Consider the following 14,888-nt stretch of genomic DNA (forward strand, 5'->3'; position numbering starts at 1 on the left):
AGTGATGGTAAAGAAAGCAGCCAAACCGGGAAAGGCGAAGCTAGCGTTTTATTGGGCGAACTTGTGCGCTCAAAAACAGGCTACACTCAAAGAACGGCGACAGAGGCGACACAGTCGGCGATCGTCGAAAATTGATCAGCGGGTCAAGCGCGTCGGCTTTTATACATCAATCATCGAATATTCCAGAGTTATGGCTGGGACCCGCGTGCCTTCCACAAAGTTCTACATTATTCGCGCCGCGCACACATGCGATCAGATTACAGAAGGTTCGGTCACAGACAGCGGATGGAAGCATCAATAACATTCCAGAAACATCCGATACATGCAGGCGCGTCCAGCGGTGTGCGATAACATTTGTTAGGCGGTGAAACGTGTCGCCCGATAAATACAAACAAGTACACGAGTCAATACCCCCTCTTAAATAAAGCATCGACCCGATGCTGCAAACAAAACTATTAAAGAAAAACACCCGTAGAAAAGAGAACAACAAAATAAGGAAGTTCGTCAGCGTCCGTAAAATGGTTTAAGACGCACCACGTGGACCACTTTAGATCGTGCACGGCGCCGCTGTGAATGGGAAATGCCGTCTTTCAGAACCTTATAGTCTAGTGCGCCAATACATCGAATGACCTTGTAGGGTATGTAATGGTGTTGCAAGGTCGCTAGTGATGCAAGAAAATCTCTCCATTCTTTCCTTGCAAAATAAAATATTTGTAAAAGACGATATTCGTAGTATCGATCTACCCATATGATTTGGTATGATTGTGACAATGTTTTTGTTGTTGATCGGGCTTCAATATTAGCAGTGTGTCGGAAAAGCGCCTTTTGTAATTAACTATTTTATTTATGTTAGTTCGTGTTGTGGTTGCCCATACTATACTGCAATAATGAAATTGCTAGGTGAACAATGCATGATAAATTTGTAGCTTGGCTTTTATCGGTATGTAAGCTGTACAGCGAGATAGTGCACCGGCGACTGCAGAAAACTTGTTTCGAAGGTTATTTAAATGAGCATCCCAACTAAATGACATGAAAATATTACTCCAAGTATTTTGTGTTCAATAAGTGATTGAATGTTCCGACTCAAAAGGTTTGTTACTGGCTCTGAAAAGAATACCTTTCGTTTTAGTGGGGTTGATTGTGATCACATTTGAATGTGACGAATCAGATAGTTTCATTAGCAATGCATTAAACCTGATAATTAGTTCGTTTGCGTCTTTTCCACAGAAGAGTATAGTGCTATCATCCGCACATATAAAGAAATCAAATGTAGGATGTATATTTACCAAGTCATTAATATACAAGGTAAATAATAGTGGGCCCAAATCACTCCCTTGTGGCACGCCATATTTAAGTGTTAAGAAAGAAGAGAGGATGTTAATACATACACACTGAGCTCTATTTCTGACATATGATTCCATTAAAGTGAGTGGATGTCCGCGTACTCCATAGATATTGATAGTTTATATTTAATTTCATGACTGATGCAATCAAATGCCTTGCTAAAATCAATGAAGAGCCCGAGGGCGAATTCTCTGTTTTCTATGCTTTGCACAATACTTTCTTTCAAGGATAAAAGGGCGGCTTCCGTAGATCTACCTTTTCTAAAACCAAACTGAGTTTTTTTACTACATCATGTCTCTCTAGAAACTTTGTAAGGCGCGTAGCAATAATCTTTTCTAGCACTTTGGAAAAAATGGGTAGGGCAGTTATTGGTTTATAATTCGAAACATTATTTATATCGCCATGCTTGTATAGCACAGATATTTTAGCTCTTTTCATGCCATCTGGGAAAGTCGCCGATCCTATTGCTAAATTGAATATATGGACCAACGTGCGGATAAATGGCAAGTGCTGTAAGACATTTTTTGGCTTAATTTGCAAATTGTCAATATCCAATGCATTGCCGTTATTAAGATTTTTTATTCTTGTAAACACCTCATGTTCGTCAGTTGGCTCCATAAATATATTTTCTGAAACACATTTATCTAGTGAACACATGACTTGGGAGTCATGGGTGTGCATAACGCTTGAATTCACAAAATGAATATTGGAATGATCAGCCAGTGCTCTTCCGATCAATTCACAATTTGCGTAGCTTACCGAATTGGGTACACTACTTTTAGTTTGACCACCTAAAACGTTATTTATTATTTTCCAAACCGCATCCGGACGTTTCTTGTTGATTTCAAGGAACAGACGTTGATAGTAATCTATTTTTGCCTGCCTTAGTAATTTATTCAGTTTATTTCTTTCGGGCTTGAATTCCTTAAGTTTAATTTCTGATCTGGAGTGCAAGAACGCATGATAAAGGCGGTTCTTTATCATTTTGATGTGCTCACTCATAATCCTCGGTTTTAGTATCGTTTTTGATTTCGTAACTTGCTTGAAGGGGAAATGCGCAGTGTAGATGCGCACAAACAGTTCAAGAAACTTGTTATACGCTTCGTTAGCATTTTTTTTCTCTTAACACGGAATCCCAGTTTTGCGCACCTACAGCTAGACTGAATAAATCCAGTGCTTCGTTAGAAATGTGTTCGTAGGTAAGTAATTCAATTTTTTGTTTGATACTGTTATCTAGTGCGTACACTATAAAGACTGGACAGCGATCACTAATATCATTAGAAAGTGCGCCCGCGGTGCAGACTGAGGTTTCTGTATTTGTAATAAGAAGGTCGAGGGCAGGTGACGTAGATTAAGCAACCCTCGCTGGTGTAGTGATCAGATTGGTAAAGCCAAATGATAGTAGTAGATTGTTTGAATCCGGTACATGCTTATTTTTATCTAAAATATTTATGTTGAAGTCTCCTCCACAGACAAAATGAACATTAAATGAACAGAACTGCAGAAGCTTACCAAAACAACCAATGAAATTCTCAACACTTACGCTCGGAGGGCGGTATATTACAGAGTAGACCCTTTTCTTGTCCTTGACAGTTAATATCTCGCTGTCAAGCCTTATGAATGTAAACTCTGGCATCAGTCCGTAATGGTAATTATTTTTAGTATAAAGGGCAACGCCACCCCCTCGCCTATTCTGACGGTTTAAGTAGAAAGGAGTATAGCCATCCAGGCCGACGACATCGTAGCTATTTTGAAACGAAGTTTGAGAAATCATGACGACGTCGAACTGGAAATAAAATTTGTTGAGAAGACAAGAGATACTGTCAGTTTTGCGAATAGCGGAACGGGAATTAAAATTCAAAACAGAGATAAGCTTGGTATCTTGTAGATGAACGTTTTGTGGTATTGCAAATTCAAAATATTCCATGTTGAACAGAAAGTACAAGATTTAACGCAAAACTTAGCATATCTTCGAAAGGTCTTCGTGATGCTGTATTCTTACAATGGGTGTGTCGTCAGACTGCCTCGCGAATATCCTGCCATTATACGACCAGATGGACTTCCATCCATAGTCACGTTTTCTACCGATAGCGATTCCAAGTAGTTGCTTTAGGGTAGGGCATAGGTGCTCGTTCACATAAATTTTTGTAAGTGTTATCATTTCCAATATCCTTGTTAGAAAGACTTGCGCTTGTTTTTGCCTTGTTAAGCACAGCATCGCGCTTGGTCCTGGATTTAAACTCAACAATGATATTCGATTTTTCTGGGTCTGGGGTGGGCACACGGCGACATATTTCAATGTCAGTCTCGACAATTTCTTCTTTGATAACTTTCCCGATCATCTGAACGGTGTCCAGCACATTCTCATTATCTTTTTTTTTTTTACGACGCCTTGTATTTCGCGATTTTTTTTCTGGAATACTGCTCCGAGTGCACAAAGCGTTCTTCAAGTTCTCTGGGCCCTGCGTTCAAGGGCGTTACACCTTTCTTGAAGCACTATATTTTCATTTTCTAGTTTTCGTCTTGAAGTTTCTTCAGCATTCAGTCTTGTCTTCAGTCTTTCAACTGAGGAGTGACCAAACTCAATGATCTGAATTCCATTTTTGTCCTCTATTTCTATTTATCGAATCTCATTGCGCATGTCCCTTTCCAATGCCTCACGATACTGCTTTAGTTGATCCCTAAATTCCTGTTAGTGTTGAGCGAGTTCAACTTTCATTTCCTCTTTTAGTTTAGCTATTTCCTTAGCCACAACTTATCAACACAATATATATATGCACTCCACAAAGCGAAGAACAAAGCAAAGAAACCCGGCAGCAGTGACGGTAAATTGTACGAAATAGTATTCATTATGCAAAAAGAAGTGAGGCGTGCAGACAGGGCACAAGAGTAGAGAAGTGGAGAACACGAACGCCGACTATCAACTGAAGGGAGCACTGACGCGAAAAAAAAGAAAGAAGACACAAAACTCATCTGCGCATGCTCAGGAATGGTAACACCACGTGTCAATCGGGTACACGTGCCGGTCTACGTGAGAGATAACTGTTAAGGCACTTAATCTCTTCCTTGTGTAAAGTAATCGAAGGCTGACTCACGCACGCACTTGCGCAATTATAGATATGCCATACCTCTACAATAAGGCGCGTATCTTCATTCTCGTGCCTGTACAATATCGCGCATTCATCTAACTCTGGCGTGCAGTTACAATCTCGGCAATGTAGCGAAAGATTAGAAGGCGATCCACCGGTTAACGACCTTTTATGCTTCCTTAGCCTCTGATTGACACACCATCCCGTTTGCCCTAAGAAGAACTGGCTGCAGCTAAGGGGAATTTTATAAACCACACCCATACGACAATCAGCAAAACTGTTATTCTTATTGTGCTTTACTGGACAAATATCTGTTCGTTTTTTTGCCTTTTACCCGCTCCTCTTTATTCTGTACGGCAGCGCATATCTTACCTAGCTTATTGGGAGCAGTGAAAGCAACAGGTGCATGCAGGATCTGGTGAGGGAAGACTTAAGGCACGACATGGCAATTCAGTTTCTTTACTAATTTAGACGGCTTGGATTGAAAGTTTAGCAACGGCTTCGAAGATCTTGGGGAGTACTGCCAACAAACATGATTTTGTTCGAAGATCAAGGAAATGTCAAGAAACTGAATTACGCGTCGCTGACGAAATTCTTTGGTAAACATTAATCCTCCCCCATAAAATTTAAATTTCTCACTTACTGAGGTAGCAACAGAATCGAATTCTTCCCTATTGCAGAAAATCAGGTAATCACCAACGTAACAAAATATCTTGATAACGATATCACCTAAGGCTTTCTGTAAGCAGTTGTCAACCTTACTCAGGTAAATGTTGCTAAGAATAGGGGCAACCTTTGAGCCAATACAAATGCCCGATTTCTGCAGAAAAACGCCATCTCTCTACCCAATCAGCGTCGACTTCAAGTACATTGAAAGAATTTCTAGAAAAGCTCCCGTGAAAACACCGCATCTCTCAATAAAAGCCGACTCTTGCATTTGTTCTTTAATGAACTCATTTACGGAATTTTGCAACCCGTCATGCGGCAAGGAGTAATACAGGTCTTCGATATCCATACTAAAAGCTGTACAATCACCAGGATTTTCCTCTCTCAAATACTGAACTAGTGCCTGAGAATCACGTAGGCAAAAGGGGTCTCAAAAAACTCGTGAAGCAATAGTATTAGTACAATAGTATTAGCACAATAGTACTAGTACAATAGTATCTTAAAGCACCAACCTGCGGCAAAAATGCAGACAGGCGTTCAGCGTTGTAGTAGATGCGTCGTCGCTGCTGCCAAGTGAATCGAACTCCCGCGAAGCATTTGTTTATGAAGCTTTGGCGCTGTGACGTCGCCGCCGATGCCGCAGTTGATTGGCTCAGCTAATAGTCGTGCTTTACCAGGAAAATTGCTGCCGTGTCCACCACGTCACGTCACGCCACGCTCCGGACACGGTTGCAGAACGAACTGGTGGGGGCACAACTTGCAGCTCCTGGGACAGGGGAATCTGCGGCAAAAATGCAGACAGGCGTTCAGCGTTGCAGTAGATGCGTCGTCGATGCTGCCAAGTAGATGCTCACTCAGTCCTTGTCGGCGTATCGCGGTCCAAACCCAAACGCGGTCGCCGGACTGGTACTCGACGAAGCGTCTTCGGAGGTTGTAGTGTCGGCTGTCGGTACGCTGCTGGTTCTTGATCCGTAGGCAGGCGAGCTGCCGGGCTTCTTCGGCGCGCTAGTGATAGGTAGCGACGTCAGGATTCTCTTCGTCAGTGACGTGCGACAGCATGGCTTCGAGCATCGTCGTCGTGTTCCTGCCGTAAACCAGCTTAAACGGCGTAATCTGTGTTGTTTCCTGCACCGCGGTGTTGTAAGCGAAAGTTACATACGGCAGACCGCGTCCCACGTCTTGTGCTCGACGTCGTCGTACATTGCTACTTGTTCAGGCGCTCCGTGAGACCATTCGCTTGCGGATGGTAGGCAGTGGTCCTCCTTTGGCTTGTCTGACTATTGCAGAATGGCTTGGGTGAGCTCTGTTGTAAAAGCCGTTCGTCTGTTGGTGATGAGGACTTCTGGGGCACCATGTCGCAGCAGGATCTTCTCGACGACAAATTTCGCCACTTCGGCTGCGCGGCATTTTGGTAGAGCTTTAGTTTCAACATAGCGGGTGAGATAGTCTGACGCCACGACGATCCATTTATTCCCGGATGTTGATGTTGGAAACGGCCCTAAACAAAGCCATCCCAATCTGCTGGAATAGTCGGCGAGGATGTTCGATCGGCTGTTGTAATCGTGCTGGCCTTGTCAGTGGTGTCTTGCGTCGCTGACAGTCTCGGAATGTCTTGACGTAACGGGTGACGTCGGCGGTCAGACGCGGCCAGTAATACACTTCCTGAATCCTGGACAGCGTCCGAGAGAATCCGATGTGCCCAGCGGTTAGATCATCGTGCAGGGCGTGCAGTATTTTTGGACGCAGCGCTGACTGTACAACAAGAAGGTACCTGGCGCATACTGGTGAGAAGTTCTTCACGAGCAGGTTGTTTTGCAGCGAGAACGAATACAACACGCGCTTAAATGCGCTAGGGACAACGTCGGTGTTCCCTTCGAAATATACGCGCCTATTATATCAAGAAAGGCGGCGGCGTCCTCGTCGTCTTGCGGCGGGAGATCGATGGGGGCGCGTGTTAAGCAGTCGGCGTCAGAGTGTTTTGTTCCGGACTTGTATATTACGGTGACGTCATATTCGTGCAGTCTGAGGCTCCACCGCGACCGCCGTCCTGAAGGGTCCTTTATGTTAGCTAACCAACACAACGCGTGATGGTCGCTGACGACTTTGAATGGCCTGCCATAGAGGTAAGGGTGGAATTTTGCTGTAGCCCAAATGATGGCGAGGCATTCCTTTTCAGTCGTAGAATAGTTGCCTTCCACTTTTGACAGTGACCGGCTAGCATTAGATATCACCCGCTCAAGTCCTCGTCGAAGTGTCCAAGTCCTTTGAAATCTTGAAATGCTTTGGCCTGTGGCCTTTCCCACTTGAACTCGACATCACATTTGGTTAGATGTGTTAGCGGCTCCACGATGCCTGAAAAGTCCTTGACAAAGCGCCTATAGTAGGCACACATGCCAAGGAATCTGCGCACTGCCTTCTTGTCGATTGGCTGCGGGAACTTTGCGATGGCAGCTGTCTTCTGTGGGTCGGGCCGTACTCCAGAATTTCAGATGACGTGGCCTAGGAACAGAACCTCATCGTAAGCGAAGCGGCACTTATCCTGCTTCAGAGTGACCCCTGATGACTTGACGGCCTCTTAACACTGTCGCAAGCCGCTTAAGGTGATCGTCGAAATTTCCGGCGAAGACAACGACGTCATCTAAGTAAACAAGACACGTCTGCCACTTCAATCCTGCTAAGACCGTGTCCATGACGCGCTGAAACGTTGCAGGTGCCGAGCACTGTCCGAATTGCATGGCCTTGAACTCGTAGAGGCCGTCTGGCGGCATGAAGGCGGTCTTTTCGCGATCTCTCCCGTGGACTTCTACGTGCCAGTAGCCAGACTTGAGGTCCATCGACGAGAAGTATTTAGCGTTGCAGAGCCGATCGAATGCGTTGCCTATCCGTGGAAGGGTGTACACGTCCTTCTTCGTGATCTTGTTCAGTCGACGATAGTCGACGCAGAACCGTAGGGTTCCGTCCTTTTTCTTCAGCAGGACTACAGGAGAGGCCCACGGGCTTTTCGACGGCTGGATGATGTCGGTGCGCAGCATTTCGTCGACTTGTGGCCTAATAGCTTCCCGTTCTCGCGTCGAAACTCGGTAAGGGTTCTGGCGGAGTGGTCGAGCGCACTTTTCGGTTATTATGCGATGCTTTGCAACTGGTGTTCGTCGAATCCTTGACGACATCGAAAAGCTATCTTTGTATCGTCGAAGTAGACTTCTGAGCTGTTGCTGCTTAATCACGGGTAGAAGTGGATATCATTCGAAGTCTGGCTCGGGAACTACGGTCGTCGGGGTAGATGCGGCAGAATCCGAGAGGACAAACGCATTGCTTGTCTACAGAATTTCCTCGATGTATGCGATCGCCGTGGCCTTGTTGATGTGCTTGAACTCCTGGCTGAAGTTTGTCAGCAACACTCATATTTACTCCGTGCAGTTGAGCGATCCCTCTTGCGACGCAAATTTCACGGTCGAGCAGTAGACGTTGGTCACCTTCGATGACGCCTTCTACGTCAGCGGGTGTTTTGGTGCCGACAGAAATAACCATTCCGGAGCGAGGCAGCATGCTCACTTGACATTCGAGCACACTCGAGGCGCGGTGATTAGGAAGGCTTTCCGACGGTATCACTTGATCTTCCGACAGCGGTATTGACTTCGACTTCAGGTCGATGATTGCGCCGTGTTGGTTCAGGAATTCCATGCCGAGAATGACGTCTCATGAACACTGTTGGAGGATAACGAAGGTGGCAGGGTAAGTCCAGTCGTCAATGGTAATTCTTGCCGTGCACATTCCAGTCGGCGTTATGAGGGGTCCTCCAGCGGTCCGAATTTGAGGGTCTTCCCGTGCAGTTTTAACTTTCTTCAATTGGGCGGCGATGTGTCCACTCATTACGGAGTAATCAGCCCCTGTGTACACTAAGGCGGTAACTGCGTCAACGTCGAGAAGCACGTCGAGGTCGGTGATTCTTTGTCTGGCGTTGCAGTTAGGTCTTGGCGTCGGATCAGGGCTGCGTTGCGTTGACCTGTGGCTGGTATGTGACGTCGTCAGGTTGTCTTTCGTCGGCGTATTCATTGCTTCCAGACTTCGTCGGGACGGCGGCGTGTCGTTATTATGTCGTCGAGATGGTCTATTCGTCGTCTTCGTCGGCGACGGAGGATCTTCGTCAGTTCGACGAACAGCAACCGCACCTACATCGGTTGCTGCTTTTAGTTTGCCGGATATGGGCTCGCAGAGCGGCCCCGGGCTGGGCCGGTGTATGGTCGGCGCTGCGGCGACAGGTAGCGGCCTGGTGATGGCGAACGGGACGGTCGTCGAGGGCTCCACTGAGTAGCGGCGAGGTAGTCGGCGATGTCACGAGCGCATTCACCTTCCCGAGGGCACGGTGCGTACGGCGAACCCTCGCCATCCCAGGTAGCGGTATGGGCATCGGCGGTACACATGGCCGGCTTCGCCGCAGTGGTAGCAGAGCGGGCAGTGGTCGGGGGCTCGCCAAATTTCCGTCTTCCTCGCATAGCAGCGCTGTGCGACGGGTGGGCGTGCTGGCGGCGGTGGACGAGGAATTGCGGCGTTACAGGGCCCTGACGTTGTCGCGGAGCGGGACCTTGACGGCGGGCGACGGCGGCGTAGGTCATCGCTTCTGGCTGAGGTTGCGGTGATCGTTATTGCGCCTCAGGGAAGCGATCGCATAACCTCATCTTTGACGATTTCAGCGATTGGATGCACTTGGGACTGCGACCTTGGGTAGAACTTCTCCAGCTCCTCCCGTACGACCGCTCTGATAGTCTCGAGTAGATCGTCGATGGCCAGTGATTGAACTCCGGCGTAGTTTGTAGAGTTCGTGCGGCTGTCGAATTGCCGGTTTCCCATCTCGAGTGTCTTCTCGATGCGGGTGCCCTCGCGAAGAAACTCGTCGACGGTCTTCAGTGGTCTCCGTACCATTCCGGCAAAACGTTTCTCTTTCGCATCACGCATCAGCAGGCGGACTTTCTTCTCCTCAAGCATTTCAGGGTCGGCGTGACGGAATAGATGGCTCATTTTTTCCATGAAGATCGCGGTTGTCTCATTAGGTAGCTGCACCCGGGTTTCTAATAGCGCTTGAGCTCGTTCTCGGCGTACGACACTTGCGAATGTCTGCAGGAAGCCGCTTCGGAACAGGTCCCAGGTCGTCAAGGTGACTTCTCTGTTCTTGAACCACGTCCTGGCAGCGTCTTCCAATACGAAGAAAACATTTCGCAGTTTGTCGTCACTGTTCCAGCTCCTAAATGTGGCGACTGTCCCATACGCCTCGAGCCAACTTTCCGGGTCCTCGAACGTTGAACCGCGGAACGTCGAAGGCTCCCTGGGCTGCTGCAGCGCGATGGGGGACGTTGGGGCTGCCATCGGGGTGGGCTTGGTGACAATTTCCTGCTCGTCTCAGGCAAAAGTCCATGCTCCGGGGCTAGTCCTTCCAGCCTGCGGCTACCGCGCTGGTTCTTGTTAACGTTGGTGATGTCTTATGCGTTCGGGCTCGGGTCACGTCCTTATGGGGGCTTTCGGTATATGAACGCAAAGCACCTCCACCATATGTCACGTGGTAGTGACGGTAAAGAAAGCAGCCAAACTGGGAAAGATTAAACTAGCGTCTTATTGGGCGAACTTGTGCCCCCAAAAACAGGCTACATTCAAAGAACGGCGACACGGCGAGCACAGTCGGCGAACGTCGAAAATCTGATCAGCGGGTCAAGCGCGTCGGCTTTATACATCAATCGTCGAATATTCCAGAATTATCGCTGGGACCCGCGTGCCCTCCACAAAGTTCTACATTAAGCGGGTCGTGCACAGATTACAGAAGGTTCGGTTACAGACAGCGGATGGGGGCATCGATAACTATCCAGAAACTTCCGATACATGCAGGCGCGTCCAGCGCTGTGCGATAACATTTGTTAGGCGGTGAAACGTGTCGCCCGATAAAGACAAACAAGTGCACGTGTCAATACAGATGACATAGTCCATATAGCTTCAGCAGGTAAACTTATAATTTATGCTGACGACACTAGCATATTTGTTTCGTCTTCATCAGATGCAGAACTTTTTCATAAAGGTAATGCCATTTTAGAGGAATGAGGTACGTGGGCAGCTAATAACCAATCAAGGATAAATACAAAGAAAAAAAAAGGCTGTGATGTTTCATTCTATAGGTAGGCAGGTTTGAGTAGTAGGTAACCTAGTTTTTCGTCGCTCAGAGATAGAGCTAGTTAGCTCTGTTGAAGTACTTGGTGACCCGCCGTGGTTGCTCAGTGGCTATGGTGTTGGGCTGCTGAGCACGAGGTCGCGGGATCGAATCCCGGCCATGGCGGCCGCATTTCGATGGGGGCGAAATGCGAAAACACCCGTGTGCTCAGATTTAGGTGCACGTTAAAGAACCCCAGGTGGTCAAAATTTCCGGAGTCCTCCACTACGGCGTGCCTCATAATCAGAAAGTGGTTTTGGCACGTAAAACCCCAAATATTATTATTATTAAGTACTTGGTGCGCATTTATCGGAATCACTGCATATCGGAATCACTGCATATATTTATCGGAGGAGCATATCAATGCGATATTACAAAAGTTAGGTGCAATAACGGGAATTGTGAACCCAAAACCGCTAGTTAATTCCGAATAAAATTGCTTATCTATAATCGCTGTAATAATCGCTGATCGCTGATAATCGCTGATCTATAATCTAAATTGCTGATCTCTTCGCTTCGTACCTAAACTATTGTCATTTGGGCTGGCGAACTTCTACACAATGGAACTTGTTGCGGCTAATAATAATGCAAAAAAGAGTTTTGAGAATAACTGAGAATGTGCCACTCCGGCATTCTACTGTGGAGCTCTTTAAAAAATTAAAATAATTAGAGTATAAGATGCATGTGAGTATAAATTGTTGCGTGAATATCGCCTTAACTATGATTGTCATAATGCTCTCTTCATGGGTTTAGTAAATTGCCATCTGAAGGGAGTATCACATAAAACAAGACCAACAGAAATATGGAATGTTCCGTATTGTCGCACTTGCTGTAGTCGACAAATGCTTCAACACAAACTATCACGCCTACTAAATCAGTTTCATCAAAAAGAAATCGACATTCACAAAATAACATTACCTAACTTGTACACGTTCTTTCTAGCCTAACCTTGACCTCTAGAGCTGTTTATAATTGGTACTTAATTATATTGTTTCAATGCCATTATTACTGTGCGTACGTTGTTATGAAATGTTTGATGTCATTCGACGCTGAGTTGAAGTTACGTATGTTAACGCATGATGTCTTACGTGGGACAGCAACTAGTGATGTGTATAAGTTTATGGTTTTGTCAAAATGTATGACAATGTTGTGTTTAATATGATAGTTTCGTTAAAGTGTTTGACCATGTGAACAAGAGGTGTGTGCCTCTGCGGTTGTCCTTGCCAGTATGGGGGCGAAGGACTCCCTCAAGCCATCCTTTAGTGGCCTTTTCTTTCGCCTCCCATCACATCTATGTGATAAACCAATAAAGAATCAATCAATATTATTGGCGTTAGTGAGGGTAGAAGAAGTAGTGAGGCTAATAAAGTGCTAAATAACAGTCACGTCCTCTGTAACGGGCGACTCCCACATAAGAAGCAATACGGGGTAGGATTCCTAATCCATAAGGACATAGCGAACAACATTGATGAATTCTACAGCATTAATGACAGGGTAGCAGTAGTTAAAGTATGGGAGAGGTCTTTGCTCTGCAATGGGCGTAATCAGGCTGATGATGATGATGATGACGACAATTATGATGATGAGCAGTAGTTCTCATCATCATGATTATCATCAGCCTATTTTAAGTCCACTGCAGGACGAACGTCTCTCCCTGCGATCTCCAATTACTGGTGTCCTGTGCGGATCGATTTATTTATTTATTATTTATTTTCAAATACTGTTGGCCGTCTTGGCCGTAACAGGGTGGGTACAGCAGGTTTGCACATAGCGTAAAAAATGTAAACACTTTACAAACGTAAACAGGACATGAAGCAATGAATGTTGGAAATACAATGCAAAACAAATAACGAAATACAAATACAATAGTTTGCCTAAGAAATACATGTTTCTAACATTGTGACAGTGATATTGGAAGCAGCATAAAAGAAAGACTATTGTATGTATTTCTAGAATGATGTGACAATGTTTGCACGGCACCACTAAGATTCAATTTCATAAAAGGTGCTTAACGCGTTCCTCAAAGATTTTAATGCTACTCTACTGCAAAATAGACGCCGGGAAACTGCTCCATTCCTTAATCGTTCGCGGAAAAAATGAATAAGCGTAGATGTCCAGATATGCATTTGGAATTGAGAACATGCAATGATTGCTTGATCTGACGTTTCTAGCCCGCCTGGGAGCAAGATAGGGTGTGGATTCAATATTGAAGTGGCCTTTTGATAACAAAAAAAAAGAAATTTAAGTCTAGCTAACTTCCGCCGTTGGGCCAGTGGAGGCAAATCAAGCAACCGAAGCATTGCGGAAACAGAGTCAGTACGATAATACCGGGATAGAATGAAGCTTGTAGATTTTCTCTGTATCTTTTCAATGCGGTTTATTAATCCTGATTGAAACGGATCCCAAATGACACTGGCATACTCTAACGTTAGTCTAATGTAAGTTAAATATGCAAGTAGTTTGACGGGTGTCGTTGCTAGCTTTAATTTGGAAACCGATGGTTACCGCAGTGGCCGTAGAGTACAGCGCAGCCCCACAGTCCAGGGTGACAACACGCCCGCCAACTCCGCGCTATGACCAACGCGCTCAGCGCACGCCTTCTCGACGCCCGATGTATCGCCGTGACACACGCCACGAACCAACCCACTACACGCGGGAAAATGGTAATATCCGCTTCATCGACTAACGACCAAGGTTTCGACCTCTCCCGGTGTGTTATTCCTGCGGTGTCCCGGGTCATATATCGCGGTTTTGCAACGAGCGTATGACAACGTGGTATGGCCAGCCGTCAGAGCTTTCTCGGCCCTCCGAACGGCCACAGGGTGCCCCGTGGCCAGCACACGTATCATCTGGCGACGAGTATTGGCCGAGCAGCTCCCGGAATCGCTGCCCGGCATCTGACAGAAGTTTGACACCCCCACCGCAACGTCGTGCTCCCCGTTCTCCCTCACCGCTGCGTCGCACCGCGTCCCCTTCGTCACCGGAAAACTAGCTAGCGCGGCCGATGGAGGTGAGGTCGCTGGAGTCGTGCTACTGACAGAAATACCTCCTGTGTTGATGCTGAAAAACAAAGTGCGCGTGCTTGTAGATAATGTCCCTGTGATGGCTCTGGTGGACACAGGCGCAACAATTTCGGTCATGAGTGTCTCTTTTAAACACGTGTTAGGACGAAAGGTTTTGTTTAAATGGGACGAAGATTCTAAGTTCTGTGGAGCGAGTGGCGAGCCGTTGCGACATATTGGGGTGTGTAGTGCTGACGTGTTCTTGGGAGGCCATGTTATTACGACAGAGTTTGTAATTATTCCTCGGTCGACCCATGATGTCATTCTCGGCATGGACTTCTTGCGGGAGTGTGGTGCTACTGTCGAGTGCCGCACAGGAAAAGTATTCTTAAGTGGTAGGATTCCATCAGGACTCCTGGAGAACCCTGTAGATCGTGAAACCACACTGTGTGTTTGTGGTCATACGGTCATACCTGCGTCATCTACCGTTGGCGTTCCCGTTGTCTGTCGCGGCGCCGATTCCGACAGCTTCGAAGCTACCGTAGAACCGATGCATTTTAACTGTGTGAAGAAGAATGTGTTGGTGCAACATTGTGT

General features: G+C 46.5%; 1 protein-coding gene across 3 annotated transcripts in view; it reads left to right on the forward strand.

Annotated features, from left to right (window-relative positions):
- LOC142584592 (protein 5NUC-like) overlaps window positions 1–14,888 on the forward strand; it is a 761,070-nt gene that overhangs the window by 482,781 nt on the left and 263,401 nt on the right. The window lies entirely within an intron of this gene.

Source organism: Dermacentor variabilis, chromosome 6 (assembly GCF_050947875.1).
Source record: "Dermacentor variabilis isolate Ectoservices chromosome 6, ASM5094787v1, whole genome shotgun sequence".
NCBI lineage: Eukaryota > Metazoa > Arthropoda > Arachnida > Ixodida > Ixodidae > Dermacentor > Dermacentor variabilis.